The sequence below is a fragment of the Neofelis nebulosa genome, chromosome 7, assembly GCF_028018385.1.
Source record: "Neofelis nebulosa isolate mNeoNeb1 chromosome 7, mNeoNeb1.pri, whole genome shotgun sequence".
Lineage (NCBI taxonomy): Eukaryota > Metazoa > Chordata > Mammalia > Carnivora > Felidae > Neofelis > Neofelis nebulosa.
The window spans coordinates 49831665-49855081 of NC_080788.1; the positions used below are offsets into that span (position 1 = coordinate 49831665).

The window sequence follows — 23417 nt, forward strand, 5'->3', positions numbered from 1 at the left end:
AAAATTGAACTTTTGATGTGGGGTTGGAGGTAGGGTGCTAGATTTAGCAAGTAAAAAAAAAAAGAAATTTGCATCTTGAATAAACAATGAATAGTTTCTTACTATAAGTATGTTGCATCAATACTTATACTAAAAAACTTTTTTTTAATGTTTTCATTTATTTTTGAGACAGAAAGAGAGACAGAGCATGAATAGCAGAGGGGCAGAGAGAGAGGGAAACACAGAATCCGAAGCAGGCTCCAGGCTCTGAGCTGTCAGCACAGAGCCTGATGCAGGGCTCGAACTCCCAGACTGTGAGATCATGACCTGAGCTGAAGTCAGATGTTCAACTGACTGAGCCACCCAGGTGCCCCCCAAAAGCTTGTTTTTATGAAATGCAAATTTAACTGGGTATCTTGTATTTAATCTGGTAACTCTAGTCTGGTAAACCCATGTTTATGTGTAGGAAATGCATTGATCATGATAATGTCCAAAGAATGACTGAGCTATGGCTCGTTCTGGTGACCATACATGTGTTTATCTTAAAGACAGAGAGGGGGTGCCTGGCTGGCTCAGTCGGTGGAGTGCGTGACTATTGATCTCAGGGTTGTGGGTTTGAGCCCCAAGTTGGGTGTAGATTACTTAAAAAAATAAAATCTTTAAGGACAGAGAGGACTCATAAACTCAAGGAGTATAAGAAATGGAAGGAAGTTGAAGCAGATTGAGTTTTACTTTAGTCTTTTGTAATTAAGGAAATTCATATCCGCAGACATTAAGTGACTTTGTAAGATCACAGAGTTACTGGCAGAGTCAGGACTGAAATTCCAGGCACAGTGGTTAGTCTACTGCATAATGTCTTCCATAAGATATCTGTTACTTTGTAAGTTTCTTTCTTTCCTTTTCTTTTTTCTTTCTTTCTTTCTTTCTTTCTTTCTTTCTTTCTTTCTTTCTTTTTTCTTTCTAGGTTTTCATGTTGACCCTTAATCACTTTTTTTTTTTTTTAATTCCAGTATAGTTAACATACAGTGTTATACTAGTTTCAGGTGCACGTTTTAGTGATTCAACAATTCTCACCCTTAATCACTTGTGTTGTCACTCTCCCATGATCACTCCCTTATCATGCTGTCCCTTCCAGTCCCCAGATCCAAATGTGGCAGGCACATGAGACACCCTTGTCTTTTCTCTGAGATCCATATGACTGTTGAAAGCCACCATTTGGTTGTATTCCCTGTGACAATGCCAGAAAGCTTGTCATTCAATGTATTTTTATTCCTTTTGAGGTCTTGTTAATATTTTTGTCCCTTAAAATTTTTTATTATAAGATATTTTGATGCTTTTTTAAGTCCACAACAACCAAGTGTTGTCTTACTGACAACCTGCTTGCTTTGTGGCCTACTCCTATGAAACCTCTCACCCTCTGGCCTTGTGACAGAACAAATATGGAAGATATATGGTAAGGACAAATGTATTAGATAGATAGAGGTGACTTACCCTTTAGAGATGTGTTGTTGTAAAACACTGGGTTATTTTTTTATTATTTAAAACTTAGGTGTACCTATTTAAGAAAGCAGCTTTGAAAATGAACATGCTTCCTCTGCCACTAGAATGCCATATTTCAGAGCCACTAATCTTGTTTTTTCATGGGTTAATTGATTAATTCATATAAAGCCTTACCAGCTGCCAGGTCAAAGCATAATAATAAAATTGGTTGCCAAGAGACTGAAAAATCTGTTCATTTTTATTAACTGCAGTTCATCCATCCTACCCTGATCCCACCACATGGTTGGCTGGTCAAATCTTATCTGGGTATGACTGGTTACTTATCTCCTGTGTATTTGTATCATTAAGAACAAAGACAGGGTCTCAGCTAACTAAACTTTATGATAAGGCATTTTTATTCTTGTTATACTAGCCCTAATATGGGGAGGAATAAGACATATAGAAATAGGTCATGACTTAAATGTTGTTTTGAGATACCCAAGAATTTAATTTTTTTTATTAAAAAAAATTTTTTTTTGAATGTTTTATTATTTATTTTTGAGAGAGAGACAGAGACAGAGAGACAGAGTGAGAGCGGGAGAGGGGCAGAGAGAGAGAGGGAGACAGAATCCAAAGCAGGCTTCAGGCTCTGAGCTGTCAGTACAGAGCCTGATGTGGGGCTCAAACTCACAAGCTGTGAGATCATGACCTGAGCAGAAGTTGAATGCTTAGTCGACTGAGCCACCCAAGCGCCCCTTAGATACCCAAGAATTTTAAAATTTAATCTATGGTGGTGGTCAGGATTTCTTTGTTTCTTAAAATGTGATTAATTTTCATAATGAATCTCACTACTACAAGGGAATGACTCCAAGAATGAGTAAAAAGGTCTAGCAGCCCTTGAAAAGATAAGGCATTGTTCCAGTCAGTTACTAGAGACCAAATGTGGCCAAACAAGCTACTGGCTGTTCCTGACTAGGCTTCCATTGTCAGGGGCAAGGCCAAGTCTCCATCGCCCTGCCCTGCTTAGGCACAGAAAGCGATGAAGTGGGTTTTGGTGCTTCTTCAGGGAGTGACTTATACCTGTGTTCTGGAACTCCTGTGTGAATGTGGAGGAGCCAACATAGCTGGGAACTAATAGGCTGGGTTTTAGTCTCTAATATGGCTGACAATTTACTATGTGATATTGCACCAGGGGTTCTCAGGGCTGATTTGACCCCCTCCTCCCCTGAGGACTCTTGACAATGTCTAGAGATAGTTTAGGTTGTCAGAGCTGGGGGGTTACTACTGGCATTTAATGGATAGAGGCACAGGACAGCCCCTCAGGACAAAGGATTGTCCTGCCCAAAATGTTCATGGTGCCAAGGCTGAGAAGCCCTGCCTTAGACAAATCACTGAATCTCCCTGGCCTGCAGTTTCCTGACTGACATGTTCTCTCCATCACGTAAAGTTAACTAAGCATGACTCCACCATTGTTGTATTTGTCACCTCTCCCTTACCCCGATTCTAAGTCATTAAATGTGGAATAGGGCCCAGGTATTGATACTGTTTTGTTGTTGTTTTTTTTTTAATTTTTTTTTAATGTTTTTTATTTATTTTTGAGACAGAGAGAGACAGAGCATGAACGGGGGAGGGGCAGAGAGAGAGGGAGACACAGAATCGGAAGCAGGCTGCAGGCTCTGAGCCATCAGCCCAGAGCCCGACGCGGGGCTCGAACTCACGGACCGCGAGATCGTGACCTGAGCTGCAGTCGGACGCCCAACCGACTGAGCCACCCAGGTGCCCCTGATACTGTTTTTAAAGTCCCCACAAAGGATTCTGATGTGCAGTTGGACTGAGAAACCACTGCCCTCAGGGATCACATGGGAGGAGATCCTTGTAGAAGTACCAGGTGGACCGTTTGAGAGGAATGGACCCTGTGGGGACAGCTGTCAGTAGCAAGTCTGCCACATGACTCAGCATAGGTGGAAGCCTGCTAGAAACCCACAGCATTGTGACTGAAGTCTTGGCCTCTAAATTCCTCAGAGACCTGTGCTCTCGCACCTATGCAGGATGAGCTCTCAGCTGACTGAGAGTGTCTGCTCCCCAAATTTCCAGCCAATAACCATACCCTTGTTTCAGATTTGCCTGGGACATTAGGGTTTTCTAAGGAAAGTGTAAGAGTGGACAGTGTCTTCATTAACACCTTCATTAACTGTAGCTTCTCTGAAAGGTTAAAAGTCAACAACAGAAACTCCCTACCCTGAGTCATCAGCCCATTTTGCCACCCAGGTAAGGACACCACATTTATTAAACTTACAGCATCACGTAATTCAAGGGCTGGTAAGCACTCTAGAAACCAGCTAACCTCAGAGATTCAGAAGAGGTTCAGATTGATAACAGAGAAGGTTCTAGAAGACAAGCCTGTCAGCTGTTTCTCCACTGTGTTCTTTCCATGTCCCTATGGTAATCATTCTTGATTGTAACCAGGTGTAAGATGGGCAAGACAAAATTGTGTTGTTTTGTTGTTTAAACGAAATGACTTTCCGATGGAATTTTAACAACCAGTGTCTTTCCTTGACTGTTCTGAAATATCACAGGAAGTGAAACAAGTATATTATGATTTTTTTAAGCTTATTTATTTATTTTGAGAGAGCAAGAGAGAGCACGAGCATGGGAGGGCCAGAGAGAGAGGGAGAGAGAGAGAATCCTAAGCAGGCTCTGCACTTTCAGCATGGAGCCCAATGCAGGGCTTGAACCCACGAATGTAAGATCATGACCTGAGCTGAAACCAAGAGTTGGACGTTTAACTGAGTGAGCCACCCAGGTATATTATGATTTTAAGTTAAAGCTGTCCAGAAACATATGAGTGCCTGCTATGGGTATGTGCCAGCTGTGAGTTAAAGGCCACCATCATTTCTTCTGTATATGGCTGCTTTTCTGGTCCCATTCTTGCCCCCCACTCCCTGCTCCTGCCACAGACCATTCCTTGCAAAAAGCTGGTGATCTTTAAAAATCTAAATCAGATCATATCTTCCTTCTCTTTTAAATTTCCCTGCTATTTGCTACTGCGGTTGGTATAAGGTTCAAATGTTCTGACCATGGTCTGTAGAGGTCTCCATGATCTGGGCCCTGCTGGACTCCATGACCTCAGCTCATCCCTATGCCTTCATCTTTCAGCCTCATCTTCCTTTCTGTTCCTTGGAAATGCCGAGCACATTCCTTCTTCAGAATGTCTTGCCCTCAATGTGTTTTTCTCCATATCTTCATGTGACTGTTTCCTTGGCATCATTCAGACTTAATTTAAAATATTACCCCGTCAAAGAGGTGGGTGATGGGGGCAGATGGGTGGCTCAGTCAGTTAAGTGTCCGACTCTTGGTTTCGGCTCAGGTCATGATATCACGGTTAGTGAGATTGAGCCCTGCATTAGGCTGCAGGCTGACGGCGTGGAGCCTGCTTGGGATTCTCTCTCTCCCTCTTTGTCTGCCCCTCACTGGCTCGTGTGTACACACATTCTCTCTCTTTATCTCAAAATAAATAAACTAAAAAAAAAAAAAAGAGGTGGGTGATGACTTTCACCCTGATGACTATTAAAAGTAGCCTCTGGTCACTCACTATCCTATGATTGTGTTATTGTCTTCATGGTATTTATTACTGTTTGAAATTATTTTATCCTTATGTTCACTTATTTATTGTCTCTCTTTGCATGCTAAAATGTTCTCTCAATGAGGACAGGAACTTTGTTTTGTGAACTACTATGTGTTTAACACCTAGAATCATACCTGGTACATGACAGATGCTAAGTTAATGAATGAATGACAGACAGCAAGCAGTTGGTGTTAGAGAAGATTGCTTTACAGATTCAGTCCTATGAAATTCCTGTATTTCTTACCTGTTGGCCTTTATTTTATTTTTTAAACTGAAACTAGAACACTAGTTTATTAATACATGAGAATTGGAATTGTTAAGCAGACTGGATTCTTTGAGAACTAATGTACTTGCTTCCTGTAGTAAAACTCCATGCAGAGCAAATATAATAGAAGAAAGCTACTTGGTAAGCACAGACTCAGGGCACAGGGACTTAGAAATCAAAAATATCTTGCTGGAAGAGGCCCGAAAGATCACCGTGGTAATGGTTCCTCACAACTGGCTGCCTGTGAAGATCACACAGGGGGATTTATTAAAACATACTCACACAAAGCCACACATTTTTCAGTCTCTCCTTTGGAAATACTGATTCATTAGTTTGCAGTCAGGACTGAGGAATCCATGTGTCCTTTAAAATGCTGCCAAAATTGGGGTTCTTGGGTGGCTAAGTCAGTTAATCATCTGACTTTCGCTCAGGTCGTGATCTCCTGGTTCATGGGTTCAAGCCCTGCATTGGGCTCTGTGCTGACAGCTCAGAGCCTGGGACCTGCTTTGGATTCTGTGTCTCCCTTTCTCTCTGTCCCCCTCCTGCTCACACTCTGTCTCAAAAATAAATAAACATGAAAAAAATTTTAAATGCTGCCAAAATGATTGATGGTATATGACCAGGTTTGGGAGCTAGTGACTGAGCCCACCCCTGTTTCCAGGTAAGTAAACTGAGGCTCAGAGAGATCAAGTGCTTTACTCAGGGTCACACATTGGGTGAGCAGGGAGATGGCACTCAAATCTCCCAGGCTTCTCTCCTTGCTGTTCGCAAAATATTGCAGCAAAGATTCTCAGGTTCAGAGGCAATACCACTTCAGAAATTGCTGGTTTATTACTTTTTTCTTTATTTACTTGTAACTAAGCAGTCTGGTGTCACACAGGAAATGCATACAGCATAGTTTTCCTTTTTTACCACCAAGTGTCAGATCAATTTGATTTCAGATTCTGGGGCTGCAGAATGACCATCAGAGTGTGGTTCTGGGACCAACACCATCAGCGTGACCTGGAACGTATTAGAAATGCAGATTCTCAGTCCAGACCTACTGGATCTGAAACTCTGGAGGCAGGGCCCACAGTCTGTTATTTTAAAGCCATCCAGAAGATTCTGACACACACTCAAGTTTGAGAACCACTGTCCATAGGTACATTTTGTGGTCCAACCTCTAGTTAAAGCAGCTGGCCTCAGCCTTTTAGTTGGTGACTCTTTAACATCAAGGCCTCAACTAAAACTAGTCATCTGCTTTCTTTGGTGACATTTATTCAAAACAGGGCCTAGTGTTATAAATCTTCATCAGAATGACATACACAAGAAAGGAGGGGGAGCGATTAATTATTGAGCACCTGCTGTGTGCGAGGAACCATGTTTGAGGCGATTACTTATCTCATTTAATTCCCACCACCATTCTGCTAGGTCGGTATTATTATCCTTATTTTACAGATTGGGAATTTGAGGCTGGTAGAGGTTAAACAAGATCTTCCCTACAGGTTGACACAATTATAGTTATAATTGTGCATTTTGCTCTCTGTTGTCTCCCTAGAACAGCTGCTCTCAAACTTTATTATAGATAACTGGGAATCCCCTGGGAAGCTTGCATTTATAAATGTAAATTCCCTAGTCTCTTTCTCAGATCCTAATTTAGAGGCCTGGATGGAAGCCAGGACTTTGGATTTTCATGAAGTACTCTAGGTGATTCTGCTATCAGTGGGCTGCAGACCATGCTTGGTGAAATCCTGTCCTGGCTCCAACCCCAGTGGTTGGAACTGGGTGCTCCTCAAGGTTTTGGTGAGATTGTGTGGGTCTCCAGCGTTTCATGCACTCACAGGCCTTGGGCACCTTGTTAGGGATGTTGGCAGAACAATATGAGCATGGGAGGAGGGAGTTTGGGAGCCAGTATAAAGTAGTGTCTTACATTTCTGCTCTACCTCTCACAGGGTTCACAGGCCATGTTTTGGTTTGGTGTAACTTGATCCTTCCTGTTATCTACCCAAACTGTGCAACTTTTCTCATAGCAACTTCACCCTTGTGTTGATGGGGTGCACAGTTGTGAGCAATTTCCTCCAGGCTGTAATTAATATCTATCGAATAATGAGTTGCTTCAGCTTTTGAGGTCAGAAATGGTGTTTCATCTGTTTGATGATAACATAGATCCCTTATTTTTCAGGGATGGAGTTGGCATATTTAATGAATGAGTTGTCAATCCATTAGGACACTGAGTGATTTGGTTCCATTATGAAGGAAAAAAGTAAGATGCAAATTAAAAAGAATGTCAGCTGTGATGCCTGATGGCTGTCTTGGTGGGGTGGCTTGCTGATTGGTCCATAGGTTTGGAAGCAGCTACTGACATAAATACCCCAGGTCTCCCATAGTATAAAAAAGATGCATGTGTCGAAACATGGCAAGAACCTCCTAGGACTTTGCCTAGTGGAGAAATTAGCAATATTGAAATACTAAATTTCTCTAATATGTCTTAGTTCCTAAAATAAAATTGTGTAGGGCAAGGGCAGAAGGAAATTCACAAAAGCACACATTTCAGTCTCCTGAGATCTACTGTATATAAGGCAAGTTATTTTTGCCAGTAAGAAAATAACCAAGTTACAGGGTAGGTATCTAAGAATGATTTGCCACTGATATTAGAGTGGATAATAATATGTAACTAGTACAGTAGCTAGAGCTACCACTTATTGAGAGCTTGTTATGTGTCAGGAAGTATACAAACATTCTCTCATTTAATTCTCACCAGACTTTCAAAGTAGATACTATATTTTACAGATGATGAAGAAAGCTCAGAAAGATTAGGTAATCTTCTCAGGGCTGGGACTGAAGTGTGCAGGGGTACAAGACTGTGAGTGCTAAAACTAAGATAATCCTGGGGAAACTGAGGTGGTTGGTTACCCTGAGTGTCACCCAGCGCACTGACCCACAGTTGATAGTTAGGAAGTAAGCCCAAAGGGTTCTGAGGGGTCAGATAGATGGCTCATATTGAAACTTGCTGATCTGCCTCACAGAGAGGTTTTCAGGACATTTCTGGGCGCCCAGTTTCCTCCATTTTACATGCAGTTTTAATAAGCTTGATTATTTGGTTTCTAGGTGCCTTGTCAATTAGAAACTGAACACTGGAAGGAGAAGGGGTTATTCTAGAAAGGCACAGGGATTACTATGGTGAGGGACACCTGGCTGAAGGTGGGAGCAAGGAGAATGAAGTATAAATGAGTAAAAGATGAAATCAATGCAGTGGTCAGGAGACATTTATTACAGGGGCAAACATACCTTAAAAATAGCTATTATTGAGCACTATGTGCTGAACACTAGTTTAAGCACTTATAGGTATCACATAATTCAGTTTTTGCAAAATAATCCCATTATTATCTGTTCCACAGATGAGGAAACTGAGGCACAGAGAGGTCACACAGCCAGTGAGTGGTAAAGCTGAGATTCAAAGTCTCCAGAGCCCAGATCCTCAACATCCTGCTTCATTGTAGGTCCTAGATGCTGAGGAGATAGCACAAGTCAGTGGTGTTTATTGTGATGTCCTGAATTATCTAAGAAAAAAATTAAAGCATGGACATTACATTTTATAGTAGTTCCCCCCCTTATCTGTGGGGAATATGTTCTAAGACCCCCCCATGGATGCCTGAAACCGTGGATAGTACTAAACCCTATATATACTATGTTTTTTCCTATACATATATACCTGTGATAAAGTTTAATTTATAAATTAGGTACAGTAAGAGATTAACAACAATAAGTAATAATAAAATAGAACAATTATAACAATATACTGAATAGAAGTTATGTGAACATGGTGTCTCTCTCTCAAGATATCTTATTGTGCTGCACTCATCCTTGTTGTGATGATTTGAGGTTATAAAATGCCTATACAATGAGATGCAGTGAAGTGAATGACATAGGCTTTGTGATGTAGCATTTGGCAACTATTGGCCTACTGACGAATCATTAGGGATCATCTGCTTCTGGGCCATTACGGACCCCACATTCCTGAAGCCCTGGAAAACAAAACCATGGATGGGGTCTGTGTACTACTGTATTTTGTATTAATTAATTTTTTTTTTAATTTTATCAAGGTTATACATGGACATAGTGCTATGGGCCTGTTACAGAAAAAAAACATCAGTTCCTCCTCACCCCACCAGCTCATTTCCTGCTCCCCAGAGATGACTGCTTTCAATTCTTGTTAGTAAGATGACTCTTGCTGGTAGTTAATCCCTTGTCTCTAAATGACATACTGATATTTCTGTGGTCAATTTTCAGTTTTAGGCATTATTTAAATGCCTATGCCTAGACACTTTACCATGGAAGAAGAGAATGTTAACTCATTTCCCCACCTCCCTCTACCACACACGCCTGCCTCTACCACACGTGTACGCCATTTCCGTCCCTCCTCTCAACAGTTACGAAATAGTTTTAGTCAGATCAGTATGCCCTGGGCTTGTTGTCTTTATCTTTAGGCCTTCCCTCCGGGGCTGGGCAGATTCTCCAGAGAAGAACATTTGAACCCCTGCCTGTGGAGAATGCCTGCCATTCTGGAAGTTCCAGCATGTAGGTAGGGGTGGAGGTATATCAGTATTTAGAGGATTAGGACCTAAGTAGACCTCCACTGTTTTTAGCCTTAACTTTACCCTCCCTTTACCTCCGGGAGTGTTTCTACAGAATCTGTGATGAGTTCCTTTTTGGCTTTCCCTAGTGGCAGATAAGGGGCCACCTTTCCCAGGTCTGCTGTTCAGTTACCTCTTATCCATTTACTTTCTAGCTTCCACATTTTGTAACTGTTCTTTCCACTCACTTTGTCTTTGTTTGTGTCTAAAAGAATAAAACCCAGCTTTTTTTTTTTTTTTTTTTTTCCAACATTTTTTATTTATTTTTGGGACAGAGAGAGACAGAGCATGAACGGGGGAGGGGCAGAGAGAGAGGGAGACACAGAATCGGAAACAGGCTCCAGGCTCCGAGCCATCAGCCCAGAGCCCAACGCGGGGCTCGAACTCACGGACCGCGAGATCGTGACCTGGCTGAAGTCGGACGCTTAACCGACTGCGCCACCCAGGCGCCCCAAAACCCAGCTTTTTATCATTATGTTAATGAGATTTGGGGAGGTAGCAGAACTAAGGTGTGTGTTTAGTGTGCCATCTTTATCCTGATGTCAAAGTCATTTCAGAAAGCTTTCAATGTAGAGGAGGTAAAAAAAGTTTGTGTTGCTCTAATGGGAAGACCAATAGTTGTATAAAAAATGGAAGCTTTACTTGATACTCAAAGTGTATTTCTGGGACTAGAACCATCAGTATTACCTGGGCATAACCTGGGTGCTTGTTAGGGAGAGTCATGGGCCCTACCCAAACTTACTGAATCAAAATTAGCATTTTCACAAAATCTCTAGGAGAGTCCTATGCATTCTGAAGGTTGAGAAGTGCTAATATGAAACTTTACTCAACTCCTACTGTAGTTAGGATAAGTTAATTCTAATGAGTTTTAATCTGGGATTTAAAAGTCTTGGTACATTACCTTAATAAATTATTCTCTGAATTCTAGAGGTTGCTGTAAGATAATATAGAGGAGTAAGTTTTCATGAAAATGTACCTTTTCTCCCTTAATAAACCATGTCTGTAAATCTGAGTCAATATCAGATGTGAACCAAAAATTCCATGCCATTTGCCACGAGAGATGTCAGACTGATTATGTTCAGGCTTTTTTAGTTGCCCACAGTTCTTGAGGTTGGTGATAAGATTTTATAGATGGGCTAGGTTGAGTTTTCAGTCACACATCAAGCTGCCAAAGTGAGAGGGTGGCTTCCCCTAGAGGCAAAGGATAGATTAATTAGTTTATGCCCAGCATCTGACCCAGTGAAAGTATATGCTCAGCAAGTGACTGTGGGATGAGTGAACTAAAGAAGATACAATTCTTGTCTTCAAGATATTCACCAACCAACACAAAATAAATTGGATGTCACCATACAGGGTTGACCAGCTCTAGGAAACCATAAGCACAGAGAAGAGGCATCTAACTTAGCATTGCTGGCACAAAGAGGCAAAGGGCTATATGTCTTGATGAACCAAGCTTGGATGGTTTAGAGCAGTGGCTCCCAGTTTAATGTGTATTAGAATCACTTGGTGGGCTTGTTAAAACACAGACCCTCTGGCCATCCTGACAATTTATGATTCAGTAGGCCTGGGGTGGGCCTAAGGATGTGCATTTCTAACCATGTCCCAGGTGATGCTGATGATACTGATTTCACATTTTGAAAACCACAGGTTTTAGAGAATTATAAATAGTTCTTGTGGCTGGAGTCGGGGGACCAGGAATTGTAGGTGATACTGAAAGCAGAAGTCTAAGAAGTAGGGATTCCATTGTGGAGGTTGTGGAGAGTCATTGACAGGTTTTATAGAGGAGAGTGATGGTTACCCATTTGCAGTTTGGAAAGATCATTTTGGTGTGGTGTGGAGGATGGATCAATGGGGCCAGAAAACCAAGTAAGTGGTTGATCATAGCCATCCAGATGAGAAAAAATAAAAACTTGGAATAAAGGTGGGATGAAGAAAGATCCCTGGGACTTGGTGGCCAGATGGAAGTGGGAGGGGAAGTGAAGGGAGGAGTCAATTCAGACCATCAGATTTCTGGCTGGGTAGGTGTTGGGATTGTGTTACTCAAGACACAGTCAGAGAAGGCTGCCTAAAGCAGAGTCTGTGAAAGAAGAGCAAAGGAGGTAAGTTGAAGGAAGGACATGTTGAATTTGAAATGCTAGAAGAAATCTGGGTGGACCCTTCAGTAGACAGTTTTATTTATGAGTCTGGAGGCCAAGAGCCAGAGGCTGGTAAATCATCCAGCCCCATACTTTCTGCCACTTTGATTTGATCTCCTGTGTTGCTTGTTTGGATCAGGCATTGAATTTGTGAAGAAACAGTGTTAGTATAATTTTTAAGGGCCTGGAGAATGCAATACTTTAAAAGATTCTTTCTCAAGAAAACAAATGTTCTAGTCTTTTGACTGGAAGAAAACAGAGTTTGTACTAGTCTTCTTACATTAGAAGAGGTTAATACAGCTGCCTTCTGCTGAAAGGCCAGTGGAATTGGGTTTTAGTAAGCTTGAAAGGAGCAAAATCACTTGACTGGTCTGCAGGCCATATGACAAACAGCTGAGACTAATTAGCTGGATTGTGGGTTTTTACAGAGATGCCTGATTTTGAAAGTTGATGGAGCAGACTGCTTTTCAAAAGATTCTTTTGAAAAACTTTTATAAGTAGACGATTCTGACTTTATTATTTCTCTTTACATCACATAGACAAAAAGTAATCTTTTTGAAGAGGACATGTAATTGGAAGTTGTCTAATTGTTGAAGTTTGGGAACAGCATTTCTAAAGTTTTAGAAGAACACCCAACGATTTATACTCCATCAGGTATAGTTTTGTGTTTATCTTTGTTTTTTGTTTTTTGTGGTTTTTTTTTTGGAGAGGTTTTGAAAATTGCCAGGCCAATTTTCCTGTACTTAGAGTATATGCAATTTGACATAGAATACCATTGCACATATTAACTTTTTTTTTTTTTTAACCGAAGACTTCAAGACACCTGCTAAATTTTGGGGGTGTGGTTTGAAACTTGCATTTTCCATTACCAGAGAATGGGTATGAATACTGACTGCATTTTTCCTTTCTTTTCTGTGCTTCAATAAAGTAACAAAGGTTTATTTCTCAGTTAATATGTTGAATAAGGGAGCTGATTAAGGACTTGAATTTGCTTCCAGAGTCTTGCTCATCCTCTGAGGGTTTTATTCACAAACATTCATGCTTATTGGGGTTTTGTTGTTAATATTGTTAATAGCTTTAATGGAGGAAAGCCTTATGTAAGGACGTGTTTTTGTATAAGGTATATTTCTTCTATAAATTAAATTTGCCCCCGAATGTTAATTTTGTTTGATTTGGCAGTGGCATTGTGGTTATGTAAGGAAAGGTCCATATATTTTAGAGATGCTTAGTGATAGTATACAGGAGTGAAAGATCTGGGGACGGGTCTGCTGGGAAGTTGCTTACACAGTTCTCTCTACTTCTGGATATGTACTAGTTTGCAAGGACTGCTGTCACAAAGCACTGCAAACTGGGTGGCTCCAACAGCAGACCTTTATTCTATCAGGTCCAGGTGTCAGCAGGGGTTCATTCCTTCTGAGGGCTGTGAGGAAGAATCTGTTCCAAGCCCCTCCTTGGCTTATTGAAGGCCAAGTCTCCCTGTGTCTCATCTTGTAGCCTTCACTCTGTGTGTCCTTCTGTGAAGAAGGAACCTGGATACAGACATGCAGGTCATGCAGCTGATTGGTATCAAGGCAGTCTCCTCACCTCCGCTCCAGGGTGCTGACCATCACCTCCTTTTGTTTTCTTTGCTGCAAGTTCAAGCTTTTCTCCTAGCAGTGAATCCAGAGCTCCTATGATCACACATCACCGTGGGAAAGAACCTTGATTAAAAGTTGACTTTCTCTGTCTAGATTCTTGGATTATAAATACAAAAAAATAAAAAAATATTTTGGGGAGGAGAGTTTATTCATGAGGCGTCTTATCCATAGAACATCCAGGTTGGATTTAGTACATTCCAAAGGAGTTTATCCCCATCTTGGTTGCTTTCTGTCTCTTACTGCTTTCTCCTTGTCCTTTCCAGTGTTGAGTGACCCAGAAGCCATTAGAATACAAACAACAGTTTTTTTCTTTTTCACTTGCTGCGCCCACAAGACAGGAACTGTGGCAGAAAATGCTGATGAAACCTTGCGGCCTGCAGGATGGCACCATAGCAACCAAGATCTGTGCATGTGTTAGCAGGTCCCAGAACCCAGGGCTGGCTCTGCTGATGTTCCAGCTTCTGCCCTCTCTAGACCCTCAGTACCTGCGAGCTCAAAGAGGAGATGCTTGCCACTTCCCTCTGTTTCTGTTTTCTCTGTTTAGGATTAAAGCTTCCTGAGATATCTGTTCACTTTTGCTTTCATTCCTTTCCTCTTCCCTCTGAACTGGGTTGATTTATAGATAGAGCTCCAGGCATAGCATACCTGATAGCTGATGAGTCACATAAAGCCCGTTAAAAACAAAAGCTGATTTTCGCAGAAGCCTTAATTCATTTGTTCTGTCTTTGCAAGAGGACGTCTTCCTGCTTGCTTCTGTGCTCCTGGTGTTGCTGCGGTATGGCTGGGGCCCTGTCCTCTCAGCAGTGGTGGGTTCCTTGAGGGTTGGAGGGTTGGGAGAACATGAGTGAGATCAGGGTGCTGCTCATGAGATGAGTTTGCATCACTGCTGGTTCTCTGGAGGCAGGAGTCACTTTGCTGAAATACAGATACAGCTTATCCTTCCAAGAGCTGAGTGCATCATTTTTTGTTTGTTTGGTTGGTTTTCCCCACTTCATACTCTATTAGGCATCTCTTCTCTCTGATGTAATCTGAGCAGGGAACATTTAGCTATGAATGCTAGATTGGATGGATCCCTGCTTTCACAAGAAGGAGGAAGTCCAGATTTCTATAAGCTGGCACCTCTGTACTTTGGTGACTATGGACTACTGTTGAAAAAAATCTCCTTCCTAGTGTCCTTCTTGGTCTCTCTTGATTCTCAAGAGTCGTCTTCTCTCTCTTATGGCCTTAGGAAATCAATTCTGTTGATCACTCTAAAATCCATATTGTTAACACTGATTTTTCTTTGGAACCTTACTCTGTTTTCCAAATGCCAATTAAACACAACTCCCTGGAAGTCCATCATGTCTAAGGGACATTTAATTGGTCCTCTGCAATGTAGTAGAGTGTGTCTGCGTTCAAATCTTGGCTCCACCGCTTACTGGTTGAGTGACCTTGGAGAAGTTATTTAACCTTTCTGTGTATCAGTCTTCTCATCTGAAAATTAGAGCCCTCATAAGGTTGTTGTGAGGATTAAATGAGTCGGGATTTTAAAGGGCTTAGAAAAGTGCTCAGCGTTAGTTATCATTTCAAATTGTTTTTGCCTGTTTTCGTTAATGATTATAGCATTCATTCTGTTACCAAAGGAAAAGTTTGGGTTAACTCCTATACCAGTCAATTGAGAAGTGAAACTGATTTTTCTACTTCATAAATATATCTTGAATTAATCCTTGCCTCTTCATTCCCACTGTCACTGACAGAAGTCAAATCCCTACCTCTCCCATCCCTTACTGACCCTATGTTGTATATTCCCAGTTTCCGCGTGGCTGTCCGAAAGATCTCTCTAAGGCACACACCTCATGCTCCTCCCCTTCACAAAAGTCTGCAGTGGCTTTCCATTGCCCAGATGATAACACAGACTCTTTATGTTATGGAAGACTCCTTTCAGGCAGGCCTAGGGGGTTGCAGAGTCTGTCCCACCTTTGTAACCTCTGTCTGGGCACCTCCTCCAATCCCCATGCACTGGTCTAGCCATCCATTTACTTAGGTCCCCTAAGTGCACCATACCCTTCTCCTTATACCTCTGCAAGTACAAATGCCTTCTACTCCACTCCCATCCTCTCAGACTGTCACCCAGGACTTGCTCCCATTTCATGGCTGTAGGCCTTGTCTGGTTTTGTACTTTGAATGCCAGACAGCCCTTAGCTAATTCCATCAACAGTGATTTGCACCTTTCAGATCGGCATCAATGATCATTTTGTTGATAGTTTCAGTTATCTTTAAAGGGTGATGCTTATTTGCCATGTGAAGTCCTTTACCACATCCTTCTGTGAACTGTGTGATTTTTGTCCCTTCACTTGTGTCACTTGTCCCTTTGTGTACCAATTTTAGTCCTTGGCTTGGATGCTGCTCTGCGAAGTTTTCCCGATTCCCCCACGAGGCATTCTGGGCTCTCCTTCTAGCCCTTTCTGCCCCAGCCCTCCCACCTACCCAGCATACTGTGCATATTTCTATCACAGTTCTTGTTTCACTGAAACATTGCATCTTGTTCACTGAATGTTTTACTGTTCATTTCCACAGAGTGCTTCTTTTAGACTATTATTCTTCCAGAGCAATGTTCTCAGTCCTTCACATAGTGGTGAGCACATGGCATGTTCTCAGTGCTTGCTTATTAAATGCATGATGTTTAAACTGAGGTGCTTATAGGCTGCTGCCTGAATTTAATCATCAGAACCAGGCTCTCCCTCCTCAGTGACTTCAAGCTTCTCTGGTATACCTTTTGATTGTTGCCATAGGCCATTCTATTTATCAAATTTTGAGATTATTAACACCTTTTGGGTTGGTATGTATGTCATTTTTCATTTAATTTCAGTTATATGTAAGGGACATTTTGTGGAGTTTCTTGGGAAGTACTTCCATACCTGACCCAAGTAGTACTACCCTTCCCCATATCCTCCTGTGCTTTGTAATTTTTGTCGTTCACGTTTGTCAGTTGAGCCAAGTTTATTTTTCTCTAAAACACTTAAATGTTCTGTTTAAAAAAAAATAGATTTTGCCCTTGTCTAGTCTTTAATAGTTCTTAAAAATGTGTAAAAACTAAAAGTGATTAAGGGTTTGTAGAAATCACCAAATGAAAACCCACTTTTTTTTTTTTTTTAATGCTGTTGTAAAACTTGTTCACTGCTGGCAGTGGCTTGGGAGCTCTTTAGAGTCAGGTATAGACTCCAATACTATATTTTTTTGTGATATTTAATGTGCTTTTATTAGAAATAAGACTCTAGAGCTTTGTTACAGAGTTGCTTGCTGATTTCTATTTCTTTTGCATAAGTGTCCCTTTTCATTTCTAGATATACCTTGTCTAACATCCTTGGTCAAATAGATGCACTTCATGGAGTTAAATGAAAGAGATGTTAGGATAATTGCATAGGCCATCCTAAATAGAGTTTAGAATTTGTAGAATTTAGAAATGTAGTTTCAAAGTGATATGATCACTCATTTACTAGCAGAGGGAGATGGCAGATTTGGGTAGGGCCTCAAGCATAGCCCGAGGCAAGAAAGATGAGGAACCTGTTTGATACTCATCTTCAGTCATTTCTCCAAGTATCTGGAAAGGACCTTGTCTTTTTTTTTTTTTTTTTTAACTGTAGCCTCCTGGGTTGTATGTGTATATGGGCAGTGGGGTAGGATGGGGGCAGTGTATGGATGGGGGTCCATGGATCCTTCAGCTTTTTTTTCCCTCTCCTGTTCTACACCATTGGACTAGAGTGCTCTTCCCCAGAGAATGCTAGCCTTATATGTACTGTTTAGGACTGCACAGTACTTAGAGAACTTCTGCATCCCAAGTCCCCAAACCCCTCATCTACTTCTCGGAAACCTCCCCTAACCCACCTGATCCATATCAGGGTTAAGTGTTAATCTCATGGGATCCTTCCATTATGCCTACGATAGGAAATAACCATACTTAGCATCTTGTTTCGGTCGTCCCTGTCTTCTATTAGATGGTAAACTCTCTGAGGGCAAGTGCTGTATCTGTCTTATTTGCATTTCTATCACCTTGCACAGCATGCAGTGGGTACTCACCTATTAAGGGATTATAGGATTCTTTATTCATTTGTAAAGATAGAACGTGCTCTGACTTTTCTAGAGGTACAAACCCTCTTGATGCAGCCTGGCAAAAAATCAGGTTTGCTCACCCCACCTTATTTATTTATTTTTTTTGTAATTTAAGAGTGAGTGTAAGAGAATGTGAGTGGGGGAGAGGGGCAGAGAGAGAGAGAGAGAGAGAGAGAGAGAGAGAGAGAATGAATGAATGAGAATATCCCAAGCAGGCTCCATACTCAGCCTGGAGCCCGATGTGGGGCTTGATCCCACGACCCTGGGATCATGACCTGAGCCAAAATTAAGAGTTAAACACTCAACCGACTGAGCCACCCCAGCTTTGAGCAAGAGGAAATGCCAATATTTTCCCCTCTGTCTCCACATTGTTTGTACTATATCATCATTGGGGCTAGTCTTACTTAGATTCTGAACCACGGTTTTGAGGCATGGCCTGACCCCTCTGACTGATAATGTTGAGTTATAGAACGTATATAAGTAGCATTTTGTATTTCTCTAAAATGCCTATTTTTGAAATGTTATACCTCTAATTGGTGTGTTATAATGGGGGAGCTTGAGCTCTAGTGCTTAAAATCAATAATAGGTTTGAAAAGAAAATTTGAAAGGTAGCTAATGACTTTCTGATATTTCTGTAGGGAGTGAAACACTATTTCACTTGAAAAACTTTCTATAATAATTACTTCTGCCTCTAAGACACTGCATCTTAAGTAACCTTTTTTTATTTAGCTTCAAAAGAGCAACTTTATATAAATGTAATGTGTTACATTTGAAGATTAGTTTTGGGTAATCACTTCAAATACCTGGTACTTACTAGATATTTCATTTTTTTATTCTTTCAAATAAATATGAGTGACTCTGAGAACTATGGCCTTTCCTGCACCCCTCCCAGGATGAGAATGACCTGGGTAGAGAGTATAAATTTAAAAATCAGGAAGGTTAGAGAAGAAAAAAAAAAACAACTAGAAAGATCAAAGTCACAATAAATGCAAAAGCTTGTCAATTACTTGCTTAAAAGAAGCATTACATAATTTGCATAATTACAAATAAACACCAGATTGAAAGAAGCATTACATAATTTTCCCAATAGATGCCAGAACAAACCTGATAAAACTGATACTCATTTGTAATACTTATTCTTAGAAAACTAGGAATAGATGGAGAACTTCCTTATCCTGATCAAACATCTACCAAAAATCTATAGCAAATGTAATTATTTATTTATTTATTTATTTTGAGGGAAAGAGCAACAGCACCTGGGAGAAAGGGCAGAGAGAGAAGAAGAGAGAGAGAATCCTAAGCAGGCTCCCTACAGTTAGCACAGAGCCTGATGTGGGGATGGAACCCATGAAGCGTGAGATCATGACCTGAGTCAAAATCAGGAGTTGGATTCTTAACTGACTGAGCCACCCAGGTGCCCCAGAAAATGTTATTCTTAATGTAAAATGTTAGAATCAAGACAGGACTGTCTATTAAATACTTTGGGACATCCTAACTGGAACATATAGAAGATATATACATTTTTAAAAGGTGTCATAATAGTGACAAAAATATAAAATATCCATAAGTCTGAAGATTTATAAAGTCTTTATGAAGATAATTTATTTATTGATAACATTTTTAAAAACAAAGAAGGCCTAAATAAATGGGAACAGTAAAATGTACATGCACAGGTATGTTCAATATTGTGAATATGTCAGTCTTCTCAATTTGATCCATAGATTTTTCATGCAGTACGAATCAGAATTCCCATAGGGTTTTTGAGGAACTTAGATAAAAGTGTGAGAGGTTAAGAATGTCCACAGTAAGGTGGAGGAGACTGGACCTCCCAGATACTAAGTTGTACAGATGATCCTTGACTTAGGATGCTTGGACTTAGGAGTTTTGACTTTATAATGTGAAAGCGATACACATTCAGTTGAACTGCACTTTGAATATTGAATTTTGATCTTAGGCTAGGGATGTGGTAGGAAGCTCTCTTCTGATGCTGGGTAGCCAGAGTGAGCCTCAGCTCCCACTTGGCCACATTCACAAGGGTAAACAACTGATACACTTAAAACCATTCTGTACCCAGATAACCACTCAGTTTTTCACTTTCAGTACAGTATTCAATTACATGAAATATTCAACATTTTATTATAGACTAGGCTTTGTGTTAGATGATTTTGCCCAATTGTAGGCTAATGAAAGTGTTCTGAACATGCTTAAGGTAGGCTAGGCTAAACTTTTTTTGTATTTAATTTTTTAAATGTTTATTTTATTTTTGAGAGAGAGAGAGAGAGAGAGAGAGAGAGAGAGCGAGCGGGAGGGAGGGAGGGGCAGAGAGAGAGGGAGACATAGGATCCAAAGCAGGCTCCAGGCTCTGAGTTGTCAGCACAGAGCCTGATACGGGGCTCGAACCTATGAACTGTGAGATCATGACCTGAGCCAAAGTCGGACACCCAACTGACTGAGCCACCCAGGCACCCCTAGGATAAGCTTTGAAATTCAGTAGATGAGGTGTATTAAGTGTGTTTGTGATTTGAGATATTTTCAGTTTGCAAGGGGTTTATTAGGACATAACCCTATCATAAGTTGAGGGATACCTGTTTAATGAAATCATAGTGATTAAGGCCTTGTGACATTGGCCCAGGGATAGTAAAAATGATCAAGGAGCAAAAGAGCCCAGAAACAAGCCCTTATAGAGTGAATCACTAGGGAAAGGATAGTTTTTTCTTTTTTTTCAGTGAATGGTACTATGACAATTAGATATCCTTCAGGGAAAAATAATGAAATTGGATCCCTACATATACCTTAAAATGTTTTCAACAGATTACAGACTTAAATGTGAAAGGTAACATGTTTAGGAAAATAATGTAGAAGAACATCTTTATCACTTTAGGCAAAGAAGGATTTCTTTTGGCCAGTTAAAGAGCCATTAAAAAAGTGAAAAGATGAACTACGAACAGGAAGAAGATAGTTGCAACATCTGTAACTGACAAAAGACTACTATCTGGAATATGTGAAGAACTCTTGCAAGTCCATAAGAAGATAACCCAGAGGAAAAATACGGAAAGGACATAAATATGTTTCCAGAAGAAGAAATTGAATGGCCAACAAATTAAAAAATATGCTCAACAACATTTGCAGTCAGAGAAATGCTAATTTAGATAACAGTATGTTACTATTTTGAAAAGTCTTACAACAAACAGCAGATCTTGGTGAAGATGTGAAGTTGGGAGTGTAAAACAACTGCATTGGACGATTATTTGGCATTATCTTGTATTCTTGAGCAGGCACATACCCAAGCCCCAGGAATTTGACTTTTTGGTGTTTACCCTAGAACAGAGCTTCCTCTCTGATACGCCCTGAATTGGCTGAGATGGGTTCAGATATTTGAAGCCCTCTTCCCCCAGGATGGGTGAGTAGATTCTGGCATTGCTGGAGCCCCCAAATCTGTTGCCTTTGATCATGAGCATTTGCTCCAGCTTGTCATACAAATAGCAGGGAAAAGGTTGGAAAACACTTTTCTAGACAAACTCTTGCTAGCATGTATCAGGAGATGTGCACACACATATTTATAGCAATACAATATTGTTCCAAATGAGAACAAAAACATGGAGGATATGGTTTAGTTCCTCTAATTCTCATCTGAAAACCCACAGGCATTAAGTAATTAGAGAAGGGTTTTGGCATGTCATTTCTTAACATCAGCGGTAAAAGCGGTAATAATTGCAAGCCAAGTGACACAGGCAGAGAAAGAAGCTGAAGGAAAATTATGTGTTTTTTTTTTTTTCTGGCCAGTGTGTGTTTTCATCAACATGTAGTCAGATGAGTGGTATATGATGATGGGCAAGGTCTGAGTTTTGAAACTGAGCAGATTCCTTAATGATGGCTCCCCGAAGGAGAGAAAGTGGTGGAGGCAAAGTGATATCCAGCTGTCTTCCCTGATATTTCCCTCTTACTCCCTGCCAGATAAAGTACCATACAACAGGAGCATGATGTCTGCAAACAAAATTTTGTCAGAACAGCAGGGACTGGCCATCATGTTCCATGTAATTTTCTTTGGCTGAGAATCCCTGCTGTGATCCTTGGTCTTATGTGTTCCCTCTCCTGTGGTGGGTACAGGCCTGGCCTTCTTTTTTGACCTTTCACCATTGGTTCTTCTGCCTCTATACCAAGGACAGACATAAATGTGGGACCATAGGGAATGGAGAGGGTTTTTGGCATTTCTCTGTGGTGCAACTTTCCTAATCCAAATCTCATCATCTTTCCCCTCCAAAAACCTGATCCCCACCACAGAAACCTTATGTCCACTCCAACTTTTTCCCTTCCCCCATTTCAATGGCCTCTTTCTGTCTGCAACACTACTTCACCCACTGTGATTCTTTGGAGTGCTTTGTCTGCTGCTTTCTCTTCAACCCACTGTGGCACTGCATTATATTTTTAAATTAATGTCTCTTGGGCTCCTTCCATCTCATTCCCACTGCTGGTGCCTCTATCTAGGCTCTCATCTTTAAAGAGTGAGAAGTGATACAAAGGACAGCTGCTACCATGAGTCCATTTATCTTTCTCATTTGTCATGGCAAAACCCTGGACTCTGAACCTAGAATCAGAGAATAGAATGTTTTCTCAGAGACCATGGAGTTGAAACCTTATTTGATATTTGAGGAAACAAGGCCTAGAGAGGGATGGTAGTAGATAGTATTAGAGATAGTAGCAGAGCCAGAACTAGAAACCCATCCACTGACAGGTTAGTCGTTCAGCCCTCTTCAACTTGACACATTACCTCTTAAGCATTCCTTTGAATTCATAATTACTTGTCTTCTGTCTCTCTGACTAAATTTTTAGGTGAAGAATTATCTCTTAGTCTTATTTGTAGCCTTTTCAGTATTTAACAGGGCTTCTCAATACTTGTTAAATTGAAGTCAGACCATGCCCTTGTACCACACATACGGTCTTCCCTATTCCTGACCACCTCACTAAATCCTTCTTGGCTTGGAAGGTATTCAGCTCAGGCCCTGGTTCCTGCTTGAAGCCTTGGTCAGATAATTTCCCTGCCTTTTCTGACCTCCCAGAGTCTACTTGTCTTGTAAACCACCATCTTACTGTACCTAGCAGTTTATAGTTTATAAAATACATTCATGTAATGTATCCTTTAATACCAACAATAATCTTGCTAGATAAATATTCCCATATTGAGGAAACAGTCTCGGAGAGGTTATGTGACTTGCCATAGGTCATACAGCAAGGAAGTATGTAACAGAGTTCAGGTCTTCTGACTTTATGCCCTTTGCACTTTTGATGTCCTGTGCTGGGTGGTCTATGTGGCATACTAGACACTTTGCTTCCTGATAATCTCATTTTTCCTGTGTTGAAAATGAATTCATTTTATTTCCTCACTCCAATACCAACTTCTTGAGGGGAGTGGTTGGGTCACATATTTCTTTCATGCCATTCATAGTTGCTAGCACAGTACTGGGCAACATAGAAGTTGTTTAAGTATGGTTAAGTTGAAAACAAATACAACTTAATTTACCAAAAAAGACCAGCTTTCACTGGAGTTCCAAGACCCTTTTTGAGTCACCCCTGAATGAAATCAGCAATGAACAGAGG

The 23417-nt window shown here is 40.8% G+C and overlaps 1 protein-coding gene across 4 annotated transcripts in view; it reads left to right on the forward strand.

The window, feature by feature from the left end:
- Positions 1-23417, forward strand: part of RAB27A (RAB27A, member RAS oncogene family) — a 77217-nt gene that overhangs the window by 4795 nt on the left and 49005 nt on the right. For 2 of the 4 annotated variants that reach the window (XM_058737677.1, XM_058737672.1), the window contains exon 2: positions 12636-12750. The exons of 1 other annotated variant lie outside the window; for it this stretch is intronic. The gene's annotated coding sequence lies outside the window, so the exon portion shown is untranslated. Of the gene's footprint in view, positions 1-9611; positions 9906-12635; positions 12751-23417 lie in introns of those variants that run through there. One more of the 4 variants, XM_058737673.1, reaches the window with a different exon arrangement.